Raw genomic sequence first — 20207 nt, 5'->3', positions numbered from 1 at the left:
CCCAGGAATTACGCTTGTAGGAATTTCACCCATAAACAGATTTGCCTTACCGCACAAAAATAATGCTCAAGGACATTAACGGCACTTTTGTTGTAATAGTCTCAAATGAAAGCCATTTAAATGTTAATAGGGATAGGTTATATAAATTATTCCATAAGGATACACAGAACACTGAACAGCTGAACGAAAGACTATAGTACATTTTCAGGTCCAAAATCCATTCAATTTGAAGCAAACTGGCAAAACAGTATTTATAGGCTGATTCCATTTGTGTCTTTTGAAACAATGTTTTCTAAGCCTGGAGAAGAAATGGTTAACAGCAGTTAGTAGTAATAGTAACACAAAGGGAAGTGGGTAAGAAAGGGATTGACGTTCCACTTTAAAGGCAAGTCCTGGGGGGCTCCTGGCTGGCTCAGTGGATTAAGCGTCCAGCTCCAACTTCGGCTCAGGTCATGATCTCACCATGCGTGGGTTCGAGCTCTGCATGGGGCTCCCCACTCTGAGCGCAGAGCCCGGTTCAGATCCTCTGTCTCCCTCTCTCTCTGCCCCTCCCTCCACTTCTACTCTCATAGATAGATAGATAGATAGATAGATAGATAGATAAATGTTAAGTCCTCCTCACAGGTTCAAGGGTTTTCCGGTTGTCATCATATGTTTGCTTTCGTTTTGCTTTGTTTTATTTCTTAGTTCAGGCCTTGGAGAAGCAAATCTTTCTCTTGACCCTGCAGCTCTCCCCAGATACTCAAAGTCGCCGGCAGCTGTCCAGAGATTTCCTGCATTATCCACTTCCTTGAAAAGCCCACATTCTTCTTTAAATTCTTCTAGAATCAATCTTGAGTCATCAGGAGGAATTATTCCTGCATCAGTCCCTTCCCTTGCTGCACATTAAGCCTAGCTGTGAGGGGAGACTGCATTTTCTAATGGGGCTTGTCACTCTGCATACGATATTATGCCACTTAAAGGGCCGTTACAAGAATTCTAACCGCATTCGAGCATTTCTACGCAGAGCAATGGCTTACAGTGTGAAAACAGAGCATGTACAGCCCAGAGACCCTGGAATTCTTGCCAGACTTGAAGAGGTTTCCACTGGAGCTAGCTGTTCTGAAAGTATTTGGCATCTGAAACAACTGCTTTTTCGGTAGTTCCCATGTCTGCGTTCCAGGTGTGCATCCCCAGAAAAGTATACGCTATTTCATCCTAGGCACGTGGCTCACACCCAGGACCTATGCTCGAGCCACCAATCCACACTGGTCCCTAAGAGCATCTATTCACCGGTATGCAAAAAATGTCTCCTTGTATGTGAGCCATGTCAGGAAGAACGGATGGGGCACTGACATGAAATGAAGTGGCAACTCTTGCTGGAAATAACAGCAACGAATACACTTGAGGGGTATTCCTGGGCCTCACAAAACTGGAGGGATAAAAGCATAAAAATTCAGATTATTTGGGGAGCTCCAGGGTGGTTCAGTCTGTCAAGCATCTGTCTCTTGGTTTCGGTTCAGGTCACGATCTCCTGGCTCGTGAGCTCGAGCCCTGCATCAGGCTCCACGCTGACAGCATGGAGCCTGCTTGGGATTCTCTCACCCTCTCTCTCTCTGCCCCTCCCCTGCTCACTCTCTCTGTCTCTCTCACTCAAAATAAATAAATAAACTTAATATTTTTTTAAATTTCCGATTATTTTTATCTTTTCCTTTTCCACTTCCAAGATTTAAAGAAGACAAGAATAAATACGTAGAACTTTTACCAACCCGAGACTTCTGAATGGGGCCTGTGTCAGGGCGTTGAACTTACAGCAGTAGCCTTGACTCATCTACTCTCCACCATTTTCCAATAGCTATTTCCAAATCTACTCCGATGGGAGAGCCGTCCACACAGTCAGCCAAAGAAGATCATGCTTCCCTGGCCTCCCACCTCTCCCCGATTGCCAGACACCAAGGGTGAGCCTGCCCATCTCTGGCCTCACACGGCCGTCGGCAAGAGTGAAGAAGGCCTCAGAACACTCCTGGCAAGTTGACCACAGTTCACTGCCCCGCAATGCTCCCAGCCTTGTTGAGGACACACAGGCAAACCTCACTTAGCCCTGTTCTCTGGTGGGTGCCAGGCCCCACAAGATGCTTAGAACTGTCAGTCATCTTTCATCTCCGTGGACTCTTGTCCTCAACAATCTCTGTATTTTCCCGTCTTCTCTTTCACTCTATGACCCCGCTCAAATTCCCAAAACCCTTCCACACTGCCTTCTGGAATTCGGGTTTAACCACCAAATTCTGGACTCTCCTCTCAGGAAACGACTTGCTTTTCACTCAGCCCTCTGAGGTGACGGCCGCTGTGTCCTTCAAGACTCTTGCAACACCAGGCCTGGGGTTGGGGGGTGGGTATCCTTCCTGTTTCATACAGCCTCCCTCCCAACACACGAACAACGGCAAATCCTCATCTTTGAATATCATGTCATTAGTCTTTATCACTCTATATTCCAATCTGTTACAGTTATAACAGACCCCCCCTCCTAATCCTTTGCAGATTTTAGCTCTTGGCTCACTGCTACTTCTCCAACATACATGATGACTTCAGTACGCATATATATATATAATCTTTCCAATGTCCTAGACTCTCAGTTTCCTGATGCCCTCTCCTCCAACTCTTACATCCTCCACTCTGCCTCAAGCAGTCACTTCAAAGGTCATACCTAGACTTACTGCCAGCAAATAGGACTCCTCTATAATTGTAATTTCAAGCATTCTCTCTTTCCAGCTCACTCTGATATCCCAACTCTAAGAAGCTTTGGCCCCACCGGGACTTATTAGCAATTGATCATATATTTTCATGGTCGCTTGGTTTTCCGCTTAGCCTAGGTTGTGAGACTCCGCCATTATATTACACCTTGGCAAATATTCTTCACAATCTTGTTTCACTGTTCTCGTCTGGAAAAAAACCCCAAGCGAGGTTAACTCTAATCATTCATCTCTGTGCACCTACAGACATGGTCAGGGCTGGACCTCACTCCCTGACTGATCTCATTTTCAACTCCTGAACAGTGTCTTCAAGGAGGTTCTTTGTTCTTCCCATCAACATACATTTCTAGAAATCCATCAGTCTCCTGTTTACCCTGAACTTGCTCCTGAGTTTGAGATTACCCCAGAATCACCTAGAAGATACATGAAAACTCAGATTGCTGGGCCTCCCTCCCCAGATTTCTGAATCAGTCGGTTTGGGGCAGGGCTTGAGTAACTGTATGTCTCAGGTGGTGCTGATGTTGCTGGTCTGGACCACACGTAGGGAACGACGTGCCCTGGATGACTTTTTCATGACTTTTTCTTTCTCCTCAAACCTCCAATACATATTGCCCATCCTTACTCTCATTTGATGGCTTTACTTAACATACACCACACACACACACACACACACACACACACACAATCTAAAAACAACTTCCGAGGCTCCCAGCACCCAATCTCCTTGTGACCCGGAGCAGTGCCCATCCGTTCTTTGCTCCCTCCTGCTATGATAGATGAACTATTTAGGCTTCTCTCTATAGCCAGCCCTCCACATGTATAATGGACTCTATCTCCCCTCTTACTCCATCCTAACTTGTGCAACTACCCCTTCTCCTAACCTTCTCCCTGTATCATGAACTTCTCCCTTGCCTCCCATGCCCACCAGTGTCAAGCACTTGAAGAGAACCCCCTCATGACCCCACATTTCCTTCTATCACCCTTTTACAACAACATTCCATGAAAACCTGGTGTCTTCAGGTTTCCTCAGACTCACCAGGCACAGTACCTACCTACCACACAGCCTTTGACTTGCTGTTGTCTCTACCTGGAAGATTCTACAAGACCAACTTGACCATCTCCTTCATGGTCTTGGTCAAATGTCATCCTCCCAGTATTTTCTCTCCCCCAAGCCCCACCCCTCTGTCCCTCACTGACCAGTTGTCCTTACCCTTCTTCTCTCCTGTATTGCTTGGGATCTGAAATTCCATCTTGGTTGGATTCGGGTGATAACGGACATTAGGCAAAACTAACCTCTTGCACACAGGAACACTGAGCTCTCTTTGACTGCATCTAAATTGTCAAGGCCTTCCTAAACAAAATACGTTTCTGCTTTTCCTTCGCTCTCTGTTTCTACTCTGTGTGATCAGTTTTAATACCAACTGGCCACTTTATAACTTTGTCCTGAATATTTAAGTGCCGTTGGATTATGGGGACTAGTAGGCTTCCCTGGAGGCCACTTCAAATGTAGCTTAATTCGTACTGGTCCATGTGGCTATGTTAATCTAAAATCCAGATATATGAGACCTGCCTCATCTTCCTTTCTGTTCACTTACTTTTCCCTATGTTAAATCGTATTTGGATAAGCTAGACAACAAGAAGGAAAAAAAAAAAAAAAAGACTGTGGCATATCCTACCCTAAAGGGACCACCACATCAGTGGCGTTAGAGGAATTCCCACATCATTCAAGAGGTACTCCAGTGCTCTTAAGAAACCCGGCACTGGCTGCAAGGAAGCTCACTGGCACATCACATCACCTGCAACACAGTGAATCAGACAGGAATGAATCTAGCTGAATCCATATGCCGTGTGGTCCCTGGGAAAGAAACTAATCAGTCAAAGTGACATGACTGATGGATTAACTTTAGGAATGAAGGACATGGCAATTTCTCCTCTGCACAGGGCCCAAATAAAGGGGAGGTCATACAAAAGCCGCAGCAATTAAAGAATGAAAGAATCACAGTGTGTAAATATTTGCGGAATTTCCCTATAACTCAAACTCGACCGCTTTGGCTTGTGGGGATAGTTTCTCTGTAAAAAGAAAAAAGGAATTCTCTGTGTAAAGGATTAAAAAGCCAGTGGATTTTAAATACCCTGGTTTCTCTACTTAAGAGATCAAATAAATAAATAAATAAATAGGACGTGCGGACACTTTAAGTGCCGTGTGTGTCCCCAGGTGGAAAGATCAGGCTTGGTTAAATCATTATATACTCCATCATTCATATGTCATGTCATGGAAGGCGTCATGGGGAGAAAAAGAAATGTGCCCCTCCCCTCGTGCTGGCCGAGGGGACATAAATCGGTATTCAGGACTGAAATGACGAACCCTTCGGGTTAGAAGCCTGCAGGTTCACAGAAGTTGCCCTTTCAGTTGGTTCTCTTACGTTAAGATAAAACATACCAAACAGAAGCATACATTTTAAAGGAGAGGATGAAAAACATGTGAAGGTGATTTGATGGGGAAGACAAAAATCCCACCCCTCGCCCTGCTTGGAAATATTCTGCCATGGAAGCTGTGTCTTTGTCCAAGGCCACTGTTTTCCCGGCCCCTCCTTTCCGGGATCACGTGTTTCCCCGGCAGCTATGAAAATGACCTGATACTCCCAAGGTAGCAAACATTCCACTGAGTTTCTGTTGCAGGCGCCTAGAAGAAATTTCCTGTTCCATTATTGTACCAAATGAGTGTTGGGCTAATCAGGGCCTCCTGGGGAGGAATGACGAATAAAGAGTACCCATCCCCTCGAGTGAGGCTCTGAGCTACTTCCAAACGCATTTATAGCCTTAATATAACTCAGGAGACTTCACCACCCACGTGGGAAACCAAACCCTTCTTCTAATGGAGTATTTGCTGAGTTCGTCATGGAGCAAAGGAGGACCATTTCTGATAAGCATATTCTTTTATCTATTGTGTTCATTAGAGGTGCCGATGAGAGGTTTCAAAGTCATTTTTTTGTTGTTGTTGTTCTGTTTTATCGTTGCTCGGGATAAGACATATAACTTTTATCATGAGCAAGATGACTGTCAGGAGACACACGATTCCTGCCTGGTGCTGCCCAGGTGTTCGGTGGGGAGGAAGAAAAACATGGGGCATGCCCCCTGACCTTGCCACCAATACTTGGTGTGGGTCTTCCCCATTCCCCATTAAAGCCCCATTTAAAGAAGGCTTTAAAACCCCACCCACTTTGGGGCGCCTGGGTGGCTCAGTCAGATAAACATCTGACTTCGGCTCAGGTCATGATCTCACGGTTCGTGGGTTCAAGCCCCAAGCCCCGGGTCGGGCTCTGTGCTGACAGCTCAGAGCCTGGAGACTGCTTGGGATTCTGTGCCTCCCTCCCTCTCTCTCTGTCCCTCCCCTGCTCACACTCGATCTCTCTCTGTCTCTCAAGAATAAATACACATCAAAAAAAAAATTTAAACTCCACCCATTTCGTGACCCTCACTCTTACCTCTTCGTGTGTCTTCAACATGCACCTCGCCCAGAGAAAAAGTATCAGACTCCTCATTTTCTCATAGGCAGATATTCTCAGTCCTTTTGTTTTGGTGAGAAGCTTGCTGATACTGCACTGAGAATCCCTGGGCCCCCACCTGCCTCTTCTTCTCCCAAGGGATAAGAAAGCTGTTATCACTTCCATGCTAATAATAGCAAATTTAGCACAATTGCCTTCTGATCTTTCAAACCACTACAATATTTTGAAGAGGAAAAAAAAAAAAAGAAAAAGAAAAAGAAAAAGAAAAAACCTTGGCTCCAGAGGGAAGAGAAAGATTGTAGTTGATCAGACCTGTAAACAATTGTCTAACATTTGTATGTAGCAAGTAATCATGCTTTTTCTTTCTGTAATTAAAAGAAAAAAACTATTGCCCTCTCACTTTTGTCCTATTATTTTTGGAGAAACTGAGGCATCAACATTATGCTTAAAAAAACTTCCGCATTTCCTGCCTGTCCCACCACCTGCTCTTTAACGTATTTCTGCCTTGGACATCAACCCCCACCTGGGAAATGCTTTATAAAGAAGAAGCTAGATTTATAGAAACATCATGTAATGCCTAAGCAATTTGCTGGAAAAGAAGATGTAAATTTTAAGTGTATCTATGGTTCACATTCCAAGTGAGTGCAGCTCCCTGGGTCATACAAATTCTGTGTCCACAAGCATTAAAAATTAATATCATATGGGGCACCTGGCTGGCTCATCGGTTAAGCATCCGACTTCAGCTCAGGTCATGATGTCACAGTTTGAGAGTTCGTGCCCCACGTCGGGCTCTGTCCTGACAGCTCAGAGCCTGGAGCCTGCTTCGGATTCTGTGTCTCCCTCTCTGTTCCCCTCCCCTGCTTGTGCTCTATCTCTCTCTCTTTCTCTCTCTCAAAAATAAATAAATGTTTTAAAAAATTTTTTAATAAAAAAATTAATATCATATGAAAATATAATCACGGCACTATTTGGCATCTAGATAATACTTCGCATCTTAAGAACTCAACATCCCTGTAAATAGGTGACCTTACTTCACCTTCCTTATAGTCTTGGAAGCTAGAAAAGGCATAGTATGCTAATATGATCCCTGTTTTATGAAGGGAAAAAAAGGAATCTAAAAAACTCAAGCAGCCTCCATATATAGGATGGAATTGGAGCCCAAAGTTAAAATGCTGCATGGGAAATTCACTGAACTAAAACAGCTCCATCATTTATTACGTTTGAGAGTTTGTAAAGGACCTTCAAGTGCTGCTGGCACATATACCTGCAAAATGCTCTCAACCCTCCAGATGAGCACATTTGCAACTGCGGTTTTCTGACCCAAACAAGGAGCAGCTGAACCAAATGAATTAGCGTCTACGTGTTCCGATTAGCTGGCCTCAGCGCTGCTCCCACGGGGACATCCCGGGATGTCCCTTGGACCGGCTGGGGAGGTGGGGACAGGGAGAGATGGAAAGAACCCTTGAGCACTAAGGGGAAAACCCAAGTGCTCCGAATATTCACCTTCCCTCCTTTTGCTTCTCAAACGTTATTGTAGATGAAATTAAGCCAGAGTGCAGTACGCATGGACCCAAATCCTTTCTTTTCTTTTTTTTTTTTTTTTTTTTTTTTGTCTCTGGTTCGGAAGTGCCAGACAGGCGAGCTGTGGTTTTAAGAAGCACCCCAGGTTTTAAGAAGCAAGGCAGGTGTGCAGCCATTTCCATTCCGGCTGCAAGCCCTTTTGCAAAAAGGAGCCCTTTGCAAGAAGCATTTCTCTCCTGTCCTTATAAATCAAATAAAGAAAAATAAAAATTTCTGCCAGGCCGTATGCCTCTGTTCCTATCCTTCAGTGGGCCTAAAATAAAAAAGATTACCCTCTCTGTTCTTTCTCTTATCCCTTTACTAGGGGGAAAAAATAAATAAAAATAAAAAAATAAAAATAAAAGAGCTAGAGAAAGAGAGAAAAATCAAACAACTGTCTAAACCAATCACTCCAACATTTCCAAAGGCTTTTGACCTGTGGCAATGTCAATCCTGTCTTTTTTTTTTTCCTCCTTTCTTTCTTTGAATCGATATAACCTATGATTCCGATCGCTCCCATATGTCAGTGCCTGCTGAAGGCACATTTTATTGTTCATAAAGCCCCGGACGATAATGAAAAATAAGTAAGAAAACGATAAATTCATCAAAGTTGCGAGAATATTCGAGGAAAAAAGGAATTTCCCGAGGTAACTGTCCTTGACCTGGCTCTTTAATCGAGTGAGATTTCATCACTTTATCTAATATCATGCTTCATGCTTCAGGCGTCCAGCAATTCTATTTTAGTGTGGTCTAATGGGCAGCTGACACATCCACTCAGCCCCAGACTGCATAATATGTGCTGACATACTGTGTGGTGAGCAGCCTTCCCCGGGCTGTTTATTTGGGCCTCCGGAGGAAACAAACCAACCAACCAACAAGCAAGCAAAAAATGTCATCAGGAAAGGGTGCTTCCTCCCCCTTTCAGGCTCACCTTTCCGGGTCTCGGTGGACTTCACCTGTGAAGAGGTCCGGGAGCCCTTGCCGGAGGGCAGGCTCTGATTTGGGGCTGCCTGGGTCTGCCTGTAGGTGAGAAGCCGGCAAAGGCTGGTTATGGTTGTCTGAAACCTGAATCTGGACGGTGTAATGAGGAGTGTCATTCTAACCGCTTTGCAGGCGGCTCTTCTCAGAACCCCTGATTCAATTTGATATTCTGAGGTTAACTTACTGTATTGCGCCCGAAAATAGGAATGCACACGGAAGGCTTTTAGACTTACTCAGTTCAGTAAGCATGGCAAAGCCATCAACAGCTATTTGTACACGTAGGCATGGTGGGGCTCACTTCGATGTTCTGATTAATGCTCGCTCCCCGCCCCCCCCGCCCCCGCCACCCCCCCCCCCCCAGTCGGACTTCAGAGTAGAAACCCCCTTGTTTTGTTCTTTTTAAAGTCAGCTTTTGACGTAACAGCTGAGAATATTTTCGCAGATGATGTAACACCAACACCAACACGCACGCAGGGAAACGCCACAATCTTTGTAGATTTCCAACGTAGGCAAACTTCAAACTTTTCTAAAAAGCACGAGGACACAGCAGGGACATGATAACTCTCTGAAATATGTGACCCTGGACTGAATTCAATACTGGAGAATGAAAAATGCCATCGAGAATATTATGAGAACAACTGACAAAACATGCACCGTGGATTACAGGGAAGGACTGTGGCAAAGTCGCATTTTCTGGATTTAATAACCTGCCGCGGTGAAGTAAGAGAATGTGTTTTCTTCCACGATTCATAGCGAATTCAAGGTATTAATGGGTAGGATGGCAGGAGGCATGCAAATTATTCTCAAAGGGCTTTAGAAAAATTTAATTAGAGAAAGAGGGAATGATAAAGGATATGTGGCAAAATGTATAAAATGAGCCCATGGGGGACGCCTGGGTGGCTGTTAGTTAGGCGTCCCACTTCATTTCAGGTCACCATCTCACAGTTCTTGAGTTCGAGCCCCCTTCTGACTCTGTGCTGACAGCTGGGAGCCTGGAGCCTGCTTGGGATTCTGTGTCTCCCTCTCTCTCTGTCCCTCCCCCACTTGTGCTCTGTCTCTGTCTCTCAAAAATAAATAAACATTAAAAAAAATTAAAATTAGCGAATCGTCATGGCAAGGCGAAATGCTTCTTGTCTAAAGGCAAGTAAAGAAATCCTGTCAAGCGGCATTTCACCTGGCTCCCTCCCCCACTGTGAGAAGCCAGCATTGCAACCATTTGCAAATTCACTTCCATGCTCTTGATCTAGAATTGAACCTTTGAACCGGTCATAACGTTCGCCTGTTTCTTTCATTAATAGTAAGTTAAAATCTTTAACGTGTGTTCATTCAAAACAAAATTTGTGCATCTGGATAAAACTCTACAATTTTCTCTCCCTCTTTTTTTTAAGATTCTTATTTCTTTAAGTAATCTCTACACCTCACACGGGGCTCAAACTCACGACCTCGGGATCAAGAGTCACACGGTCCACCGACTGAGCCAGCCAGGCACCCCTAAAGCTGTACAATTTTCTTAACCAACCTTGCAACATTTCTGCACGTTTGAAATTCTTGCAAAATAAAGTTTCTAAAATTACCATACACAGCCAATGACAATAGGCAAGGAGTGTATAAGAAGGAACACCTTCTGTATGTACATATTAAACAGGAATGCTCTTTGCAGGAGACAGTATGCTCAATCCAGAATCATGGCAGCTGTCAAGTTGGGCAAGCCATCATCGTCTAGACCACCATGACTAATCATAGCAAAGCTCTGTGATTTGTGGTCTCATTACAACCCTGACACGCCTACCTAGATCTCCCTGTATGCTATTCCTTACTTCATATCACATCTTTTATATTTAAGAAACTGGAATAGGGGCACCTGAGTGGCTCAGTCGGTTAAGCGTCCGACTGCAACTCAGGTCATGATCCCACAGTTCATGAGCTCGAGCCCCGCATCGGGCTCTGTGCTGACAGCTAGGAGCCTGGAGCCTGCTTTGGATTCTGTGCGTCCCTCTCTGTCTGCCCCTCCCCCACTTGCGCTCTCTCTCTCTCTCTCTCTCTCTCTCTCTCTCTCCCTCTCTTTCTCTCTCTCAACAATAAGCAAACATTAAAAAAAATAATAAAGAAAAAAAAAGAAACTGGAATATAACAGCTTTACATTTTCCAAAAAGATTAAATGTAGTTCAAATGGAGTAAGATAGCTCTATCTTGTGGGACTGGCCTTGTGGCCCTCATAGTCCATCTAGGGAGGAGGGGTCTTTTGCCCAAAATACTGGCAGTTGCAGTTAGGGAAGGCATGCGAGAGTAAAGCAGTGAAGCCATCAGTCCATCAAGGGTTGAAAGTAGGACATCTTACCGAAGATGAAATAAGGACATTGTTCCGTCTTTTAAATGCCATGTTTCCATTCTGTGCAGGAGCACTTTTTTTTTTTTTTTAAATGTTTATTCATTTTTGAGAGACAGAGAGCGACAGCATGAGCAGGGGGAGGGGCAGAGAGAGGGAGACCTAGAACATGAAGCAAGCTTCAGGCTCCGAGCTGTCAGCACAGAGCCCGACTCGGGGCTCGAACTCACGAGCCGTGAGATCATGACCTGAGCCGAAGTCAGACGCTTAACCCACTGAGCCACCCAGGCGCCCCTATGCAGGAGCACTTTTAATACAATGGCTCAAAGATCCCTTTCCTGGTGATTCCTGCTTTGCTTCCTGTCTAAAGCAGTACAATAATAGCTGTTATCATAATAGCCCTTATGTTGAGGCTTTAACAACGTTCCATATACTCCATACACAATCTCACATTATCCCTTTAATCTTCCCAATTCTCTGAGCCAGATATTATTGGTCCCATTTTACAGATGAGGAAACCGAAATTGAAGATCCAAGGACACCCAGAACTAATTAGTGGCAGAGTTAGATTTCGTATCAGGCTAATCTGGTTCTAAATTCAGGATGCTTAACCTCCACCCTAAGCAACCTCTAAACACAGATTTGATGAAAACGAGCTTAGAAATTCCTTTAAAAAGCTCACTGAAAGAAACAATACGAATTAAGTATTCACGATATAGTACTGTTCATGTCATGGTCAAGAGTGGTTAACTGTGTTGTGTAGCATCATACTAATGAAATAGCTAGTTTAAATGAAGCTCTTTAAAAGCATTTAGAGCCAAAGTATGCAAAGCAGGGTCATTTTCTTAGATTTATTTAAAGTTACTAAGAAAAGGAAAGAAATGAGGAACTACTGTTTAATTTTCCATTTTGAAGACTTTAAAACTCTAGTTGGCAAGACCTCTTACTTTCTAAGAGGATAAAACAAAACTGACTGCCAAATGGTGAGAAATTAAAAATGCAGCTTTCAAGTATCATTGTTTTAGTGATTATATCAATATTTTCTCTACTAAAAGTAAGCATTTTTCCAAGTAAAAAATGTTTGATGTAAATGGTTTTTGCTAGCCAAATCGTAGATGGAAGTGTTCAGGGTCTGATATTGTACAGAAAAGGATTGTTATCTTAAATAGTAAGCCCTCCCCCATTTTCTGTGAATGCGCATCTCCCTTAATTCCCAAAATATCAAGTCTCACTAATGAGGCTCTGGAAAGGTCAAAAAGATCCTTAACCCATTAAAATGATAACTTGGGGTGCTCTTTCATTTGCCACCTGCTTGGTAAGTCCGTCACTCAACTAATATTTATTGAATCCTGCTAACATTTATGGAATGGAGGTACATACATGTCCTCAAGAAGCTTAGAATTCAAAGGAGAAGATACACATGAAAAGTGAGCTGTAGTGGAGAGCAAAATGAAAGAACCCAAAAGAAAATATAATGAAGAAAATCACCTTACTCTTGGAGATGGTTCCTTCCTCACTCTACAATACTCTGGCGCCCCTGTCCATCATGTGGCCCCACTTCCTTCACCACGGGAACCAGCATATGACCTATGCTGGCCAATCAGAGAACCTCAACTTCCCAGTTAGGGGAAAGTGATAGAGCCAAGGTGGACGTGTGACCCAAATAGGGACACTCGGTGTCCTATGGTGGCCGGGGGGGTGGGGTGGGGCTGTGGCTGTTGATACAGATATTACGGAAGAGGATTTCTCTCCTTTTGAGATGAAGAGCTGAAAACAGCCTCTAAATCTGGGGCTTGTTAGAACTACTTTCCTCCCATGCATGAGTGGAGGGTCTGCTGAAGACTGAGAGGAAGGTATGAACATGAAGGAATCTAGAGCCAGGAAATACAATGAAGGACAGACCCTGAAACCATTAGCTGGGCACCACAGTCAGCCAGCTCAACTGCTAGATTTTTGGGTACATGAACCAATAAGCAGGTCCCTTATTCATCCCAACGTGTTTGGTATTTCTTTCCTTGAAAACTAAATCATCTCTCTAACACCAAGAGGATCCCTGAATAGACTTTGATTCAACTGTAAGCCTTTCTCCATCTTCAGTATACTAATTTACTCCAGGGTGCTCTGGGGGCGGGGGGGGGGGGGGGGGTGGGGGAGAGAGGAAAGAACAGGTACTTTCAGGGGTACCCAAGGCTTCGGGAAGGGGTGATATTTGAGTTGAGCTAGGGTTTCCATAACTAGAAAAGTGGAGTAAGGACATTCGGGATGAGGAATTAGAGTGAACAAAGACAAAGAAACGTGAAAGCATCGGGTGCATTTGTGGAACCCGCCGGTTCCTAAATCTAATATATGTAGAGGGATGAAGGGGAAGTTGACACTGGGAGGCATTTGGAAGCTAGATGTTAACGATCTTGAAGTAGTTCAGACCATATCACATAAGCAAATAAAAGCCCTCGAAGGCTTTAGAAGACAAAGGGAAAAAACCTCTGTGATCTATCCTATTTCTTGGTAACTAACCCTGAGAAGAACCTGAAGAGATAATTAAATTAGGAAAGATTGGAGCAGAAGTCAACCCAAGACCCGGTAACAGGACTGGCAGAGAGGTGTTCGTGACATAAGACAGTCTCAGGAGCCTGGATAAAAGGGGACATATTCAAGAGACATTTCAGAAATAAAATTAATAGGGCAAGGTGACTAACATTAAACTGTTCGAATAGTGATATCTGCCAACAGAGAGTTTTAAAAAAAGAAATTGTGCTCTGATAAAGTTTTGAGGGAACGGTTTTCGATGGTTCAAAACAGCATCTTTCAGGCACAGTGCAACTAACCTTTGAGAAATGCTTAGAAACGATCCAAAACAGGCAGATGTACCACACTCACTCTAGTATCAGGAAGTGAAAGAATTTTACTTCTAAGTTTTGACTTTATAACACATTTTAAACTGCAGACAAATGAGCTGGCATAATGATAGAGTCACAAAATGAATTGCAAGTTGAATGTGAAATGATGCCTGCTTCCTTTGGGTTTTTGTGTGGTCGGGCTGAATCTCAGGACAGCAACCAAATGTGAACACAGACACTCTTCATTTCCTTCCTTCCTTCACTTTTCTTCCTCTTTCTCTTCTTTTTACGCTTTTTTTTTCAGTCTTTCCTCTTCTCATACTCTCTCATTATAATTAAATTTTTTAGCTAGGCTTAGAAGGAAAATTTTCTTTTCATAATAGAAAGAAATCAGTGTGCTATTTGAAAATGGCAAAAGAACAGTTAGAAACGCTTTCTATGGTTTTAGGAAGGGGACAACTTGTAAATTTTAGGTAACAAATGTTTCTTGACTATTTGCCCCGCGGCAAACACAGTATCCAGTGTACTTTTCCACCCCGAATAGCCATTTAATCCAAGGATGCAGGGCTCTGAATCTTCGCTTGGAGAGATGTGACTCTTCTAACCTAATAATTAGACATTTCCTCCTTCAGGGATGTCTGGGTGGCTCAGTCAGTTGAGCGTCTGTCGGATTCTTGATTTGGGATCAGGTCATGATCCCAGAGACGTGGGATGGAGCCCCATGTTGTGTTCCACACTGATTGTGGAGACTGCTTAGGATTCTCTCTCTCTCTCTCTCTCTCTCTCTCCCTCTACCCCTCTCTCATACACTCTCTTCTGCTCTCTCTAAAAAATAAATAAATAAATAAATAAATAAATAAATAAATAAATAAAAAGAAACTTTCTCTTTCAGCAAGTTTACACTTCTAATCACAATATGAAATCTTAGGGTGGTTTCCTTTCCTGGATTGATTGTATTATCCTTTAAATTCAAATAGGGACATCAAGGGATATCCTAGAAATGTCCACAATAATTTTTCCTAAGGGGATACAAACGTTGATTTCAAGCTGTCACCCTGGAGTGGGGAAAGACAGCTCTCATAGCATGTTTTAACTTTCAGATGGATAGTCATCATTCATATTTCATGAGAATTTGAGCTAATAGCAGACTGTACTTATTCGGGACTGAGTGTGAACCAATGTGCACTCCTGTCCGGGGAGGGAGAGCAGGGAAGCAACTACAGGGTGGCAGCCTCTGACGATAAAAGAAAGGCGAAAAGGGGGAAATAGAAAGCGAACTGAGTTGTCAACGCTGGAAATCAGTGGACAACTACAGCATGAAGTCCACCATCCACAGAGGACGTTCACAGACATTTTTCTGAACCCAAAATCAATACCATTAAGGCATCGGCATTCATTTTTTTCTTAATTTAAAACAGCTTTTCGGGTAAATAGCACATACTGTTATTATTACCCTAAGTAATAATCTGGGAGCTTAAACTATGCACAGATAATTTCCTTTGCATCTTCGAAATGCAAAAAGGAGGAAAAATGGATACTTGCGACCAACCCCAAGTCCCCCCACATGTACACACCAAGAAAGTAAGAAGTTAAGATACAAGACAAGTCTTAAAATCAGTTCTGAGAAACTTGAATGTGGTTTTCTTACATATAAAGTTGAGCTCATTAAGCTGAGATTAGCAAATTAGTTAAGACTATTAAAAATGATTTCCAATAAAATAAAAATACTACTTCTAAATTCAAACACCACAGAGACAAATGTATTAATTAAAAAAATAAAAGCTACATCTCACCTAATCAAGCCTAGCTGCTCAAGAAGAGTATATTCTCATAATTTCCTTTTTAAACACGGTAACTGGGGTGCCTGAGTGGCTCAGTCGGTTGAACACCTGACTCTTGACTTTAGCTCGGGTCATGATCTCACAGTTCGTGAGTTCAAGCCCCGTGTCAGGCTCCACAATGACAGTGTTGAACCTGCTTGGGATTCTCTCCCCCCAACACACACAGTCACATGTTCTCTCTCTCTCTCTCTCTCTCAAAGTAAATAAATAAACTTAAACAAAAAAACTATGATAACCAACTAACAATTTAACAAAAGGAAAAGATAAAGAAATCTGTAACATATATTATGCTTTCACTTATCAGCAAAACAAACAAACAAACAAACAACAAAACACAAAGTGAATGTGCTTTTACCACAACTGCTTAACCTTGGAGACTCACTGTTATGTTCACTCTTGCTCTGGGAGTTTTAAATGGCAAAAACATCCCTGGTTTCATTTGCAGTCTGAACGAGTAGTTCAAAGATAACAGTGACATTTGAAATATTTGTGGTTTTCTGCAACATTTCCTCTGAGAATTATAAATAAGTCAAAAACATTGAATAAGGCAAAGAGGACCCTCCTTAAGAACCACAGAGGAAGACAAAATCCAGTGAAAAAGTTAGTTGTTTCGCAGCACAGCCCCATTGACAGCAAGAACTCACATGGTCCACCTTTGTCTTTTGGCCGATTAATTCATTAATAGTAAATTGTATTAAACATCAACGAATTGGCATTCAGATTTCCACTTCTCAGCTAGTAACCATTGCCCAATTAATTCATTAATAATAAATCATATTAAACATCAATTAATTAGTGTTAAGTTTCCACTTCTGAGCTAGTAACCATGTTTGTTCAGTAACAGTAAAATTCAGGGTTGTTGGTTTTTTTTTGTTAGTTTAGATTTACGTAGCTTCTACAGTATGTTTACAAGAATACAAAATGATTACCAAACAGATATTTACATATATATCTTTGATTGCTCCCTCTGTTGACCAACGTCTAAGCATAAGAGTTGGGAGACGTGTATAAAACCGTAAGATACGGGGGGTTTATGTTCTAGGTAAAAGGATAGTTCTGTAAACTGAGTCTCAAACTACTCATGCTACATGTAGTCATAGTTTTTTCATGTCTTTATTTATTCTTGAGAGAGAGCCAGAGCAGAGCTCAAGTGAGGGAGGGGCAGAGAAAGAGGGAGACACAGAATCCGAAGCAGGCTCCAGGCTGAGTCGTCAGCACAGAGCCCGACGTGGGGCTCGAACTCAGGAACCGCAAGATCATGACCTGAGCCGAAGCTGGATGCTTAACCGACTGAGCCACCCAGGTGCCCCTGTATTCATATTTTTAAGGTGTGCGCACAGTGTTAGATGATCTCCCGAACTGTACGTTTTTAGACAGTAAGCATGTATAACTACTACAAATATTTCATGAATGAACCAGACCATCGGCCACAATGTCGAAACACTTTAAAAGAAACGTCATGAAAATAAGTTGTCTCCTTTACTCCTGGCTAAAGGCAATAAACCAAGAAAAAGGGAAGTCCTCCAAGCCAACACCTAGGCAAAAAGCAAAAGACTTCAGAAATCCAAGAGGAATGACACACATTTTAAAAATAGTATTTGATTTTAAATTAAAGTCTTAACTGAAAGTGGTTCTAAAAATCAATGTGCTCTGCTTCAGGGCAAGAGAAAGAATTGCAACACAGTTCTAAGTACACAGTAGGCACTCAGTATATCACTGTTGATTGATAGAAAAGCAATGACAAAAATCTCGTGTTTTTCTAGAAACAGAGAAAGGATCAAGGTTTTCTCTCTGTCTGGAAGTCCACTTTATCCTGCATAATGCGGGGGACCCACAGAAGGTATCGTTAAAGGGGCGAGGATGTAAGCAGGGGAGAGACTATGTTGGCAAAGACAAGAACACCAGCTTCTCACTTCCCTACTGTCTCAATAAATAAATAAATTAATTAATTAATTAAGGTTTTTTGAAAGTGAAGGTATTTTGTGTCCTTTCTCCACGACATGGAGAATAAATCTGGGGGTGGCCTCCGAGCTCCCTAATCAATTGGTCCTCATTGTTCTAGGAAGTAGGTGAGGGAAGAAAGACATGGCATCCAACTTTGAGTAATTATCAGTCCCTTCGCCTCTCCCGATCCTCCTTAATATCCAAAAAGTAAACAAAGCGGGGTGACAGTGGGGCCATCTGGAGAACTCTGCACCGTTCCTTTAATCTTCCATTGAAGGACACCCGATAGGGGCCAGATAAATGTTACGGCTCGGAGGTGTAACTCTAACGTACAGAGAAGTTAAATAAATGATCGTTGTTGTAGACAACACAGAAGATTACAGGTGGTGCTTCCATAAAAGTTAAGGATTTTTTTTTCCAAGTGCACTGTCTAAGCAGGTGGGCTTGACATGCACATTCGCCGGATCCTGTGCAAAATCACCAGCGCTTCCCTGTCCGAAAGCGTTACCGTTAAAAGGGAATTATCCTACGAGGGAGAGAGGGCTGTGTGTATTTAACTTGAAAACAAGATTTGACAAGGTGACCATCTGTTTTCCCTTTCCCACTTAATTACAAAAGGAATGGTACTCGAAGCCAACTAAAATACCCGGAGAGGAATTGAGATTATGACGCATTCGTTTTCTCTGCAAAGCGCCAATCTAACACTTGCTCGTGCGGCCACTTTGAAGAGCAGCCGAATCAGTGCCCGGGCATTGGCTTTTCCATCACAGCCACTTGGCTTGAAGCCAGTCAGCCTGCAAACAGTGACATCATTCAAAGCATTGTTAAAGGCTCCTTTTAGGAGGGCCAAATGCTCTGCCAGGTGACACCTTGTTCCATCAGCTGGCATGAAGTCATCTCCACCCGAGGCCAGTTTCCACTGGCAGAGTTTATTCTGTGTCTGTTTGTTTTCCAATAAAACATGCCTAAATACAAAAGTGGAGACATAGTTCCTTGTCATGGAAAGCACAACTGCCCGGAAGTGCAAAGGTCTGGACACCAGCCACAGGTAAGTCACTCCTTCCCCGTGTGACCCTAGGCAAATCACATAACCTCTCTGGGTCTCAGTGTCCTTACCTGTAAAATAAGGCTAGTAATAGCAATTCCATTTACCTTAGAGACTATTGGGGAAAGTTTCATAGGACAATTGGAAACTGATAGGTAAAATGTAAAGCATTTTACAAATGTAAAGCGTTAATACCAACATCAACAAAAACATGTCACAATGAACCTAAGAAGAATCCCATAAGGGACCTTTCTACATCATGAGTAAACACCCCACCAGTGGTGAAGATAGTTTTCCAGCTACCCTTTTTTAGTTAAGCGGGAATTTGCTGACCAGCTTCCAAAAGACCACGAGAATAGTCAGATTGTCTCAGAGAAGTTAATTACTTCAGAATCCTTGCACTTGTTATAGACAAGACTTTTGCAAGAGCAAAAGTGAATTCTGAGTCCCTTAACTCTTTGGTATTTTCCTGCAAATATAGTGACCTTCAGTCCAGTGTTGCAGTCTCCCGTACGAGAGCCACCAGCCACATGCGCCTACTTAAATGGAAATTCATTAAAATTAAATAACATTAAATCTTCAATTGCTCAGTCATACTAACTGCATTTTAAGTGCTCAGTAGCCCCAGGTGGCTAGTGGCTACAGTATTGGTTAGCACATATAGAGAACATTTGCATCACAGAAAGTTCTACTGGACAGTGCTATTACAGCATAAAAAATGAAAGGCTTTACTCGAAGGGAAGTGGGAAAGTAAAGATAGCCTGTGCTTTCAAGTTCAAGCTTTGACTCAACTCTGCCTTTTCTTGGCCAAATGGCTTAAACTGCCCCCTAAGACTCAGGTTTCTCCATCTGTAAAATGGGGACAATAATAGTACGGTTTGATAGAGTAACTGAAAATTAAGGGAAATAGTACAGGTAAAGTATCTAGCATATTACACACGCTCTACAAATGTTATTTGTTACTGTATTTCAGCGAGTCTGAGATGCAGAACTTTTCACATTTTAACATATCTCAAATTCGTATGTAATTTATAGTCGGTGCCAAAACAAATTTGGCAGAGGAGTGAGTTGTGACATAGATGTCAATGCCTGCACATGTGCAAATTAGCATGTGGATGGGAGGTTATAGATTCATCTGAGTCTCACCTAAGCTGAGATATGAGCCTTGTTAGCATGACATGTAGTTGAACCTCAGTTTAAATCTGGGCCCTAACTGTCATTTAAAATGTCTTTTAAAAGAACCTATTAAAATTTAACAGGGAAACAAATAATAATTATCTTTGCAGAACAGAGTCATGCTCTACACAATACAATTAAAGGCAATAAAAATTACCAAATGTCTCGGCATGGCTTTCTCAAAACTATAAAAATCCAGTGATGTCTGCTCTTGAATCCCAAACAGCTACCACTCTGGTACCAGCACCCATCTATCAGAAAT

General features: G+C 42.6%; 1 long non-coding RNA gene across 1 annotated transcript; it reads right to left on the bottom strand.

Moving 5' to 3' along the window:
• Positions 1-1150: 1150 nt before the first annotated feature.
• Positions 1151-9086, bottom strand: LOC109275563 (uncharacterized). Its single transcript, XR_002084245.2, has 3 exons — positions 9010-9086; positions 8727-8815; positions 1151-1411 (listed from the first exon to the last, which is right to left on the bottom strand). It is a non-coding gene; the product is annotated as an uncharacterized LOC109275563 (long non-coding RNA).
• Between the last annotated feature and the right edge of the window lie 11121 nt (positions 9087-20207).

The sequence above is a fragment of the Panthera pardus genome, unplaced genomic scaffold, assembly GCF_024362965.1.
Source record: "Panthera pardus isolate Hobbes unplaced genomic scaffold, ASM2436296v1 HiC_scaffold_20, whole genome shotgun sequence".
NCBI lineage: Eukaryota > Metazoa > Chordata > Mammalia > Carnivora > Felidae > Panthera > Panthera pardus.
The sequence above is the reverse complement of the archived record's forward strand: the minus strand, read 5'-3'. Positions and strand labels throughout refer to the sequence as shown.